Source organism: Rattus norvegicus, chromosome 1 (genome assembly GCF_021556685.1).
Source record: "Rattus norvegicus strain SHRSP/BbbUtx chromosome 1, alternate assembly SHRSP_T2T, whole genome shotgun sequence".
Lineage (NCBI taxonomy): Eukaryota > Metazoa > Chordata > Mammalia > Rodentia > Muridae > Rattus > Rattus norvegicus.
In genome coordinates, this window is record NC_141534.1 from 24421186 (window position 1) to 24434112 (window position 12927).

Genomic DNA, 12927 nt, shown 5'->3' on the forward strand with positions numbered 1-12927 from the left:
AGCCCAGGTGGGACACAGCAAGCCATACTGTGGGGTTATTGTCAGGGAAGTACACATAATAGCCTAGAGGGTAGATATTTGCCTAGCTTTTGTGCATTAAAGACTTATTACAAATATAAAACTTATGGAAAGTTGAGGAACTGAATGACCGAAGGCAGGGTAGAAATCCCAATTTGAGATTAAATATTTTTCACAACAACATATAACTTCAAAGATTAGACTAATGTTCTTGACATTATTTTATAGTAGACCTTTTTATATGCAGATAGGTATTTTCCTACAACATAACCCTCATGTCCCTGTAGAATCCTATATTAAGATAAAATATTAGGTCAAAGCCCTGCCCCACCTCACATACTGAGCAGCAGGAGTTGATGGCTTTATTACTTCAGTTTTACATAGAAGTCTAAACCCCATGGAGATAATGTAGCATTATTCAATTTTAGTGATAGCTATCAAAGAACAGAGCTGGAATTCAAATGTCTGCAGCATAGTAGCAGAACAATATACTTCACCCCTGTACTTGTTAAGTCTAACAGAACCTTTAGGGACCGTTTTAAAGTGACAGCTGAACAGCCATTAGTTCTTCAATAAGTCATCCCAGAGTTCAGGCCTTGAAACAATGATGCAGTCCCTTTCACCTTCATTCCCTCAATCTCTTTCTTTTTTTTTTTTTTTTTTTGGTTCTTTTTTTTGGAGCTGGGGACCGAACCCAGGACCTTGCGCTTCCTAGGCACGTGCTCTACCACTGAGCTAAATCCCCAACCCCCTCAATCTCTTTCATTTGTTTCCAGCAGTAACTGCTTTTGCCCTTAATTAAGCTTGTACGTGAAGATATTTACCTTTTCAGAGTCCTCAATAAATGAGTGTCATCTTTCCTCCCTCTTTGTTCATTCTTCCCCTTCTCTCCATTCCTTTTGTCTTTCTTTCCCTTTCCTTCTTCTTCTTCTTCTTTTTTTTTTTTTTCTTTTTTTCGGAGCTGGGGACTGAACCCAGGGCCTTGTGCTTGCTTGGCAAGTGCTCTACCACTGAGCTAAACCCCCAACCCCTTTCCCTTTCTTTCTTATATAGAAAAGTACTGTTTTACTTTACATGATAGGTTAAAAGACACATAGTATTTTAAGAGGAAAATAAAATGAACCCTTTAAGACTTTTAAAACAATATACCTTGGAGCTTCAGGGATGAAGAAAAGAAATGAGAACATATCTGGAAGATTCTCAGATTTCTACTTTGCAATTTAAAGGTCATCTTCATTTTTTTTCCCCTGGAGCTGGGGACTGAACCCAGGGCCTTGTGCTTGCTAGGCAAGCGCTCTACCACTGAGCTAAATCCCCAACCCCCATCTTCAATTTTTTAAAAGCTCGTTTCCTCTCTCTCTCTCTCTCTCTCTCTCTCTCTCTCTCTCTCTCTCTCACACACACACACACACACACACACACACACACACACACACACACACACACACACGCATGCACAAATGCACGCACATACACATGCACGCACATGCGCACAGGGGTACATGCGCATGCCTACAGGTGCCCGAAGAAAAGGACAGAGGTGGGAACTCTCCTGGGACTGGATTTAAGGGCTTCTGTGAGCGATCCCAGGTAGGTTCTAGGGATTAAAATAGCAGCACCAGCTCCTCCAATCCTCCGCAGAAGCAGTAAGTCTTTTTTAACCTCTGAACCCACATCTTTACGTTAAAAAGCAAAATTTCATGTTGTAAGTGGTCTCTCTACACATTCGTTGAAACCCCCCAAAAACAAATCTTTAAAAGGGAACTTGCAATTTTTAAAAACGTAAGTTGATGTTTTGTTTCCTAGAGGCATTATTGAAACAGTAAATGGATAATGAAATCTGGGCGAACCTGAGAGTAGCAATAATGTTGCTGTTCCGATGGCAGCCTGCTAAAACCAGGAAGAACACACTTCTCAATTGCACTGAGACCTGAGGCAGCTCATTGATCCGGGATTGATTTGCCTGTCAGGAGACGGTCCAACAAGTTGGCTTCAGCAGAGTGGTCACCAGCAGGAAAGATGCCCGTGATTTCCACTAGCCTCTCCACAGACCTTCCTCGAAGATTTTCTGGGAATTCTGGTTTCTTTGTTCGATTTGTACATGGCAGTACTAATCCCTTAGTGAGAGATCTTGTGCATTTGTCCCATTTTGCTCTACTGGCACAGAGGTGGAAAGTAGAAAGATCATTAAGACGAAAGGCCATTAGAATGGCAGAGGTCTGAATCTCGCTGTCTGTGCTATGTGGACATCTGATGATTTTTTTTTTTTTTTTTTTTTTTTGGTTCTTTTTTTCGGAGCTGGGGACCGAACCCAGGGCCTTGCGCTTCCTAGGCAAGCGCTCTACCACTGAGCTAAATCCCCAACCCCACATCTGATGATTTTACCTGCCCATTTTCCACCCTCCAATTTCTGGAAACAGTGTCTTCCTTTTTTTTTTTTTTTTTGGTTCTTTTTTTCGGAGCTGGGGACCGAACCCAGGGCCTTGCGCTTCCTAGGTAAGCGCTCTACCACTGAGCTAAATCCCCAGCCCAACAGTGTCTTCCTTAAGGGAGCTACCTTGCTTTTATTTTGTGCTAGAAATCAAGATGCCTGTCCTCCACCAAGACACAAGGAGGCACGAAATCCAAGCAAGGGCAGTAAGATTCCATTTCACAAACTGGAACTTTGAGTCACTTGGATGGGAAGTGACTGGAGCCGACCATCCTTAGGGTGGTTTTTCTGCAGAAACTGGTCCATTCGTTCCTGATTCTGCTTCTTAGCCTTGTATTGACCCAGCTGCACATCTTTAGCTATCTGGGCTACCTCATGCTTCTCCAATACTTCAAACTTACATTATCTAGAATCTTCTTCCCTTCTTTGTAAGACCGAATACTCTAAACCAGGGATTTTTAAACATTTTGACTTACCTTTTTTTTTTTTTTTTTTGGCCTAAGACCTTTTTACATGACCCTGGATGTAAAATTATAAAAACGGGCATGCTGGGGGATAGTGTAGTCAGAACTGTATTTGACATGCACACATGAGAATGTGGCTTTGATCTCCAGGATTCACATAAACATATAATGGTGGCATGCTTATAATCTCAGCCCTTGGATGCAGAGGCAGGAAGCTTTTTGAGGCTCCTTGTCTTGGCCTAGTCAGCAAGTTCCAGGTCAGTGAGAGACTCTCTCTCAAAAAACAAGGTAGGGCCAGGTGCAGTGGCATGTGGCAGTCTCAGTACTCAGAATATAGAACCAGGCCGATCTCTGTTGAGTTCCAGGTCAGCCTTAGATATGCAGCCAGAACCTCTCAGAAAAAAACCCAAACCAACTTAACCAAACCAACTAAGCCACAAAATAACACCAGCACTCCAAGGTTGCCCTATGGCATTCACACACATAGGCACATATGTACACACAGAGGCACATAAAACAGAAGCATGCGTCGAAAATGTTTAGATAATAAATCATAAAAATTTTAAGTTATGGGTTGGCTAGGAGGCTCAATGGGTAAGGACACTTTTGGCAACTGTCTCTTGAGAAGCCTGAACCCATGTGCTCCTAATCACCTCTCTCTTTTTTGTGATACTTGTGCTTAAAACCTTTTTCTTAACAAATTCCAAGTTTGCTTCAAATTTTTATTTTAAAGCAATTCTTTCATATATGTACATGTTTGCCGTTCATTAAGGACAAAAACCAAGTTTGCACACCCTGGGGTGACTCTGCTTATTTATTTTCACATAAATAATTAAATCCTGAATGAGTATTTGATACTTCAGGACTCAGACTGTCTTCACCATTTTTCCAAGTTGATTGACGTTTTGTTTTTTTTTAAACTGTCAATGCTAAGAACATGACTTTGCACGACTATGTAGCAAGAGTATTATTAAAGGACCATTTGGAAACTGTCAGAAACTCTGTCCTAATCCCGAGTCAAAATTTAGTTAATGAAATTTTATGGAACTCAAGTCAGCAACTGAAACAGTAATTTTAAAAACCAAACATTCTTACGCAGTGCAACCCAAAGAGGCAGTAATTTGATTACTTTACATGCTGAGAAATGACTCTAGGAACATACTGAAAACCTTGGTTTCTCATAATTAAACCATGGTGGTTGGTAAGAACAGAGTACTTTATGTAAACAGTAAAGTCACCACAATTCATAATGTAAAATCATCTCAATGCGAGCCATGGGGTCTCAGGCCATGTGCACTGGCGCTCCGGGGTGGGACGGTGTGCTGTGCCCAGCACGAGCCGTATGTTCCGAACCAAGGCTTCGGGGATGATGTACTATACCAAGCAGGCAGGCGCTGCAGAAATGACTTCAAAATCACTGTGTGTTTGACTTTTAAAGGAATTCTTGGTGGTTGGGTGTTCAGATATATTTTACTATTGCCAAAATCTTCATGACCCACCTACCCATGCCCTTAAGTACTTTGGTGCAGTGTCACAGTCTACAGTTGAGGGAGCTCAGATGTAAACAGGCTCAGAGGATTGTATCTCTCTGACAGATGTGGACTTCCTTCCAGAGGTGCAAGGTGTCTGTTTCACTGTTTCAATCTATTATGATTGTTTAATATTTAACTTTGAAATTTTTACATTATTATTATTATTATTATTATTATTATTATTATTATTGACAGGGATTCACTATGTAGCTCTGGCTGGCCTGGAACTTACTATCTAGAACAGGCTGGTTTAGAACTGAAGAGAGCCCTGTGCCTCTGCCTCCTGAGTGTTACCGTTTGTCTTGTGGGTAAGTGTGTGTCTGTGCAGGTCCAAGGCTGTTACTGAGTGTCTTATTATATTCTCTCCATTTTATTTTCTTAACCCAGAATCTCTCACTGAAGCATGGATTGGCTAGACTGACCACTGACCACTGACCACTGGCCACTGAGCTCTTGGTGTCCACCCTCAACCGAGAACTAGGGTCACACGTGTGTGCCGCCATATTCATGCAGTCTTCACATGGGTCCTGAGGCTCCTAACTCAGGCATTCTGCCAGGCGAGCCACCTTCCCAAGGTCTACTCTTTTAAGTTTAAGATAAAAATAATGGTGGAATATTTACCTTCTCTTCCTAAACAGTTAAGACGTGTAAAAAATCTGAGAGTAATAGATACCTTCTTCTCAGACTTGTGAGAATTAAAGGATAACATGCTAAAAAAACAATGTCCTGCACAGCCTTCCCTAGGGTGATGAACACAGGCCAATAGGCCAGCCTATGTACTTGTCAATCTTAGCATCTTAGTCCAAGGCAGGTTTACACATGGAGATGTGCCTATAATCTTTCATATAGCAACTTTTTCTGAAAGTTTGACAATAGGGGATGCTTACTAGGTGTTTATATTTAGACTAGAACAGTTATCTGGTAGTTTGACTGTTTTAATGGAACACTGATCAAATTGGTATTTGGTTTTAATGAAACGGCTATGATCTGGCCAAGAACAAAGGAACTAGCACCCATGAGGATGTCTCAGCAGTTTCTCCAGTCTCCAAGGGAACAAATAGTTCTGAATGGTTCCAGGGCTCTACTGCATTTCATGCTGAATAACAGAGCAATCTAGTGGTAAGGCACATTCAGTGAGTGGCAACCAGTGGGATAGCCACATGGTCTCTCTTTATCTGCACTCTAGCAGGGATGCCTAGAGAGTTATGCTGTAGAACTATGGGTAATTATTTCTGCAGCTATGCAGAGAACTAAATCTAACTCTGAACTAATCTTGAAGTGTCCTGGGCCATTTGCTTTAAATGACTGATAGACTCTGAATAGAGACTTTCACATTTCTAGTTTCATTCTTGGAGACTTTTGGCATAAAACATCTTCAGTTAAATTTAACTTTTCCCACTTCAACCAAAGTCCAGTGGTTTTTGTTCTTTTGTTCCTTTTCGTTTTGTTTCTCTAATAGAGTTTGAAAGAGGCATACAGGTAACTTGTTTTCTCAAGTTTCTCTGTATAGCCCTGGCTGTCCTGGAACTCACTCTATAGACCAGGCTGGCCTTGAGCTCAGAGATCCACCTGCCTCTGCCTCCTGAGTGCTGAGATTTAAAGAATGCACCACCACCTTCCGGCCCCAGAATCTTCTTAAGTGACATCTGGCACATGAAAGTCCTGGGATTTGCTCTGCATTTCTTTTCAGCACAGATGGGCCAGGCCTGGCCATTTCTGAGCTGGTCAGTGGAGAACTGGTCAGTGGAAAGACGGAGAAGCAGCCTTGGTCATACTATGGCTCTCATCCAAGGAAAAGACACAGATCCATCACGATTAACCCTAAGCAGCCAAAAATAGGAAGGAGACTTGGTGGTGAGTCTGCGAGACTATGATGCCACAAAGTGAGATTTAGCCTGACGTCATGGCAACAAGTAAATAAAGGCAGCTCTGGGGCAAATTAAATTAATTGCACAAACACCAGGATGAGTCATTCAAATACCAGAAGGAATTTTGATCTTAAAATAACCTCTTTTTTTTTCTTTACATTTTTAAGTTTTCTTCTGTCAGAGTAGAGTCAGAATAAAACTGCAGAGGTCACATAAGTCTTGCCGTGTGCCACCTTAAGGGAAACTACAGCTCACATGCTATTTCACATGCCTGCTGGTAGAAATTAATTTTATTCCTGAGTCAAATCTCATATGATCATGAAGTACTCTGGCCCCAAGAGCTGATGCCGATTTAAGGGAGGGTGGGGTTGGGGTGGTTTCTTCTCAGTCTGCGTATGTGAGGCGAGAAAGGCTCTGTGGTGGCCGCTCTCAACCTTCCTAAAGCTTCGACCCTTTAACACAGTTCCTCATGTTGTGGTGACCCCTCCAGCTGTAGAATCATTTCCACCCATACTTCCTAACTGTAATTTTGCTGTTATGAATCGTAATGTATGTATATGATATGCAGGGAATCTGATACGGGACCCTGCAAGGCCCACAGGTGAGAGCCACTGCTAAACAGAAAGACTAGACCATGGCAGAGGGCAGGATGCCACCTCTACCTTTCTCCCCCTTCTGAACCCAGGAGCCAAATAAGACTGGTATGGACAGTGACTGAATTTGTAATGTGACTACAGGGGCAGAATTCTCTCTCATACCAGTAGGGAAGACACTAGGCAGTTCTTAGACCAGCTTCACCAGGCTGGCTTTTGCAGGAGCCCTAAGAAGGCTGGTCCTTTGACTATCTCACCCTCTGTCACTCTCTCTAGTCTCCCTCTTCTCCATCCGCTCAGGACCTCTTCCCACTTCCTCCTTTCTTCTGAGAGTCTCTCTACTTGCTGGAGTCAAGTTTATACCCAGCCCCTGTCACCTTTCCTGATATTTCCTTGGCCGGTCTCGTGAGAAGTTGGGGACTTGGGAGAAATAAAGCTCCTAGATGAAATAGCCGCATGGTGGCAGCCCCCGCGTCAGCCTCTGGAAGTTTTCTAGATGATGTAGCATGGTTCATGGGTACATGCACCCCAAATGCCGATCTCTTCAGGCACAGACCCTGAGCAGGCTGACTCGGGCCCTTCCCAGTCCTTCGCCATCTTCCATGCTGCTTCACCTATGCTTTCTGTCCCCATCATTCTCCGCCACTCCACTGGCACCCCACACCTACCTCTCCGCTTCTTACTCATCCTCTCCCATGGTCCTTTCATCTTCCCCTTTCAGATGCTCTTGCTGGTCTGAGTTGAGTGACAGTGATTCTATGAGAACAGTTCAGTCCTGTGCGTTCATTGTCATGAGATAGACAATACCATGAGCTGCTCTAGCAGGCAGTAAGAACACTCCTGCGCTGTGTGGTAGTGCAGCATACTTTAGTCTCAGCACTCAGGAGACAGAGGCAGGTGGATCTCTAAGTTTGAGGCCAGCCTTGTCTACAGAGTGGGTTCCAGGAAACCCAGGGCTACACAGAGAAACCCTGTCTCTGGAAAGAGTAACAAACAAAACAAAAGAACACCTCTGGAAACTATTCCCAAACCAGGACAAACAAGGTGGTAGCGGCCATAAATCACGTCAGCAAAAACAAAGAAACGTAATGTATTCATAACAGGACATCCTTCACCCCCATCTCCAAAATGTATAGCCCCGGCTACAACTCCAATGGAAGAAATTTCTACATGAATGTTGGAATTGGAACGGACTGTTGCGAAGCTATACTTTTTCAGACTTTAAAGAGTGCATGAGCACATTGCTAGAGTCTTGCAAGATGAAGCTCTCCTTTCACCTCTCTCTCTTTTCTACTTCAGAGCTCCATGAACCTAGAAACAGCTTACATTCCTGTTCTGGGTCCTGGGCTGGGTTATCTTTGCTGTGGGAAACTTTGGAGTTCATTTTCATTGCCAGCATCGAGTCACACTGCTGGGTGTGTCTGTGACTGAGAACAGAAGGCCCATGCCAACATGGGTGGCACCATCCCCTGAGCTCAGGGCCAGGCTGAAGAAAAAAATCGTAAAAAGGAGAAAGCCATTCTAGGATGTGCAGTCATTTTTCTCCACTGCCACACATGAGCAAAGGGCCTTCCTCACTATGGTAGAAAATACCTTCAACACATGATCAAAACAAACCCTCTTCCTTGGTTGCTTTCTCTCAGACATTTTGTCATAGCAACAAGAAGAATAACCCATTCAAAGACTTCACTCATCTGACTCTGACCACTCCAACTATCACTGTTGGTTATACTGTTACTAACTTGTAAAGAAACACGCCTCAGCCTGGTGAGGTTTTTGCTTTGTTTTGAGTCTGGGTCTTGTGTAGCCCACTCTGGCATGAGACTCACTCCACGGTTGAATATGAAAAGACTTTGCACTCCTAAGCCTCCAACTTTGATTCTCCCAATGATAGGTGTGTGCTACCAGGCTCAGCTAATTCTTTGATACCATTTGATTCAAATTAGGAATTTCTTTTCAAATAGCTAAGACGTCGTCAGAAGTCACTGGGACTCCAACAGTCCTAAGAACAGTCACATCATGGAAAATCCCAGCCTGGCTGGCTCCTCCTGTATATATATAGGGAGAAGAGTTCAGTTCTGGAAAGGGAAAATGGGGAGACAAAGCTGATGAACGCCCCCTTTATAAGAAAAAGCAGAACAGCAGTCGCTGTATTCCAAAATCAATTCTTTGCACTCAGTTCTGCTAGGGCTGCTGATTCCTGTTGTCGAATTGTCTTAGGTCTTACGTGAACTCTCTTTCCATGATAAGTACAATTTTTACAGGCCACTAACTTTTAACTCTTCCTGAAAAGTGTCTTGGTGATTGCTGAGAGCAAAAGAGCTACAAGGAGAATGGGCAGAAGACTTCATAGCTCCCTGTCCTTCTTATCCAGGTTGAGAATCGCTTTTGTAGGTTCTCAGTGTTCCTGAGAAAGTCTGAAATCTTTTCTCTTGTAAATGTTTACCTGTTCTTGCCCCTGTCCTTCCTGGCAGAAACCCCCAGAGCGGGAACCCAACTGCTCTGCTGACCATGTGGAGAAGGGCACACCTGGCTGAACTGGAACCCTCGCGCCCTCCCTCAGCTGCACCTCAGTAGAACTCTGCAAACGCGTTCAGCTCTTCTCCAGAGTTCATTACTGTAGTGCCTTATTGCTCTATCTCTTTCTTGTAAAGAACCACACCCACTCCCACACATTCACTCCCACTCTCAGCAAGGAGTCACGACTTACCCTCCACAGAGAAAGCTTCAGGCAGCAGTTGAGAAGCACCTACCTTCCTACCCACCTAACCCACCAACGGCTCATCTGCAACGGCTCCCTCCCCTCGCCCTCCCTGTTGAACATGAGCAGCCAGCTCCCCAGCTGTCAGCTGGTCACAGGTGCACAGAATGCTCTTCTCCGCCTTCTGTCACCCCTGTCCCCTTCCTTCCTTCCTTCCTCCCTCCCTCCCTCCCTCCCTCCCTCCCTTCCTTCCTTTCTTCCTTCTGCTCCCTCAAAACTTGCTTTGTTCTAGCTTAAAACATCACCCCTGCCCTCCTGTGACCTTTCTGGACTCCCCTACATACCTCTCTTGCACCCCCAAGGGGCATCTTCTCCTATCTCAGCCAGGCTGTCAGAATGAAGGTATTCACTAGGACTGGAGAAAGCTCTGGAAAAAGCTTCAGGTCTGAAGATGTCAGGCTGGTTGGCCAGAGGCCTGAAAACTCTCTGTATTTGTTAGTTGATCTAATTCATTGATACTGTTCCCAGGGTTAAGGGGTGAGGACATTGCCAATCAAGTTTTGTAAGTAGGCTACTTAGAATGGAGCAGGCCTTTAGTCTCAGCTACTCCCAAAGCTGAGAGGTAGGAGGAATGAAAGTTCAAGGCCACCCTGGGCAATTTAGTGAGATTCCATCACTTGATTAAAAACATAAAACAGAAATGCAGTAGAGATAGAAGTTAGTGGTAAGGCACTTGCCTAGGTCCTAGGTTCTATTCCCAGAAGGACTCAATCAATTACTCCATTAATTGGACAGATAAAAAGTTTCATTTAAAAAAAAAGTTTGTTGTAAGCTGCTTTAAGCAATCAAATTGTGATGATCCCAGAGACCAGAGTCTGGGATAGGGGCAGTTCGAGGGGCTATCTTAATGGATAGAGATACTCCTTTAGGGTGACGACGCTCTGGCATTGGTGACATAGCATTGACTGTACCAAGCACTAGCAAACTTTCTACTGTATAACAGTTAACTTTATGCTGTAAGGGCGTCACCCCAAGTAAAAGAACAGTACTAAGGAAGAGACAAGATAGAGGTCTTCAGCAGAAAACTCTTCAAAATAGTTCTGTCTAGCTGCTCGTGGAGGAGGGGAGGCAGGTGCTTGTTTGTGTTGAAGTTACTGAGGAGGGACTCTTGGTTTTCATCTTCTCAAAGGGATAAATTCAGTCAGGGAACATGGAGGGCTTGAGAGGAGGTTAATTTAGCAGAGCAGCAGAAGTTATCTGGTGAGGAAGCCAAAGTTTAATAAAGCAAGATGAAGCATACACGCTAGATGAAGCAAGCACTCCAGGGAGAGACTGGAATGGGCTTCCCTGAGGTGGGAGCTGCCTGGTGGGTTCTACACTGGATTTTGAAAGTAGTTTTCATGAACCTTATGAGATGAGCGTCATAGTCATGGGGTAAGGTGAAGAATTACTTGTCCTAAACCACTGTGGATGGATCTCTCTTTTAGGGTATTTTCTCCCATGACTTCCACAAAAGGGGAACATTGTTGAAAATCACAATGCAGATGGTATTATAATGATGTCAGGTCAGGCAAAGATTTATATCCTTAATTTATATCCTTAATTAACATGTGCAGGTGAATGTCCTGCTGCCTTAGTTTCCAACACAGCAGGGACACCCTAGACTGGCTTTGTCATTTTTTCTTAGAGCTCCATCCTTCCTTTGAGCTTAGCAGTCTCATCCCCACCTGCAAGCCCCTTTATTCTTCATGGCCACTACATTTGCCCTGGTCACTTAACTCTTGAATATGCATTTTAATTCACACATCTGTTTCCATCATAACAGTTGGAAGGGATGCTGCTTGTATCTATGAACTGTCTTTATGACATTTGGTTTGACAAAGCATTCAACCAGGAGAAGTCAGTGACAGAAATCTTATTTGTACACAACATTGTCTAGTTACATTTCTTATCTTCATAGAGCGCCCAAAAGGGGATAAAATAATTTTTAAAGATACATGAACAATATCACTTATATATCCTTACTTGCCAATTTGGAAAACTTGAGTTTGCACACGAGATACTAAGCGCTTATTACCCTGAATGAATAAATATATGGAATGTGGAAAGAAGAAAGGGCTTTAGTGATTCAGCTATTTCCAGTGTGTTTGAGCTTCAGTTCTAGGTCTGCTCATTTTGAGCAGAAGAAAGCCACCCGTTGGGGACTAATTTACATTGATAACATGTTGTGACTTAATGGGCCCTCTGCAAAGCTGAGGCTGTGAGTGGGATCAATAGTGCATTTCCCTTACGCAGGCTTTTTAATGCATTTAACCACATCTGAGTATTATTCTTAATAAGCTTTGCAAGCTTTGACTATTACTGCTTCTCAGAGAGTGAATAAGAGATACAGAACTGCACACTGTATTTCCATTAAGCAGGCAAATTCACATTATAAGTCATTATGGAAGCTAATTATTTGGGAAAAAGAAAGCCTTGCTACTGGCTGGGGAAAGTTGTTACAGTTCTAGGATACAAAATTAGCCCATTTTCCCCCAGAGTATCATCCCCAAAGCAATGTCGGGTTGGTTTTTTTTTTTTCCCAGTTCAAAGCAAGTCTTTATGAATGTGAGAGAAAATCGCCAACTTGCATAGACTCTCTCCTGGGGTTTGCCTCCTCCAAGTTGGGTGGACTCACATGGCTTTGCTTGGGTTTATTCTGCACTTGGACTTGAATGGGTAATAACTCATCCACTGGGGTCTGATTCCCTTTCAAGAGGACACTGGGCCAGAGGAAATTGGTCTTTCTTTAAAGTGGCCCTAGTAAGGATATCTACTTTCAGTCTGTTGGGAGTTAGCATTACTCTTTTCTTCTGTGCTCCAGTGGATGAACAGAGAGGGACGGAAATAAGATTTAGTAATAGAATTGACTCAGGACTTAAGAATCTTCAGAAAACAAAGAGAATATATGACACTCGAGATATTAGATCTACGCCAGAAGCTGTGGGCGTGTTTTTTAACTAGAATGACTTAATGTGCAGCTAGGGGACATTGCATATCAGTTAGGATCCTGCTGAGTCACAGCCACATTGGTATTAGTATTAATATTTCCATGACTAAGCTTCACCCAAATGTTTCCACAAGAAATAAACTTCATCTAATAAGTACTCAAGGCTCCAAAGCAATAACCAGCCTGATGCTTTTACTAAAAAGTATCTCTGTCTTCCTAGTCTTACTGTACCGACTGGAGGGCTAAAATTACTACATTCAAATGAAACGCCAAGTACAGCATCTTACATGTGATAGAGTCTGTGGGTTGATGGTCATTGATTAAAGGCATG

At 43.3% G+C, this 12927-nt stretch overlaps 1 long non-coding RNA gene across 3 annotated transcripts in view; it reads right to left on the reverse strand.

Annotated features, from left to right (window-relative positions):
* The window catches only part of LOC148006883 (uncharacterized), a 34430-nt gene extending 24306 nt beyond the window's left edge, over positions 1 to 10124 (reverse strand). Inside the window, exons 1-3 of one of the 3 annotated variants that reach the window (XR_015644852.1) lie at positions 9617 to 9695; positions 2071 to 2172; positions 1869 to 1981 (exon numbers count right to left, since the gene is read on the reverse strand). This is a non-coding gene — a long non-coding RNA (uncharacterized LOC148006883). Of the gene's footprint in view, positions 1 to 1868; positions 1982 to 2070; positions 2173 to 9616; positions 9797 to 9951 lie in introns of those variants that run through there. The other 2 variants (XR_015644851.1, XR_015644853.1) reach the window with 2 other exon arrangements.
* Between the last annotated feature and the right edge of the window lie 2803 nt (positions 10125 to 12927).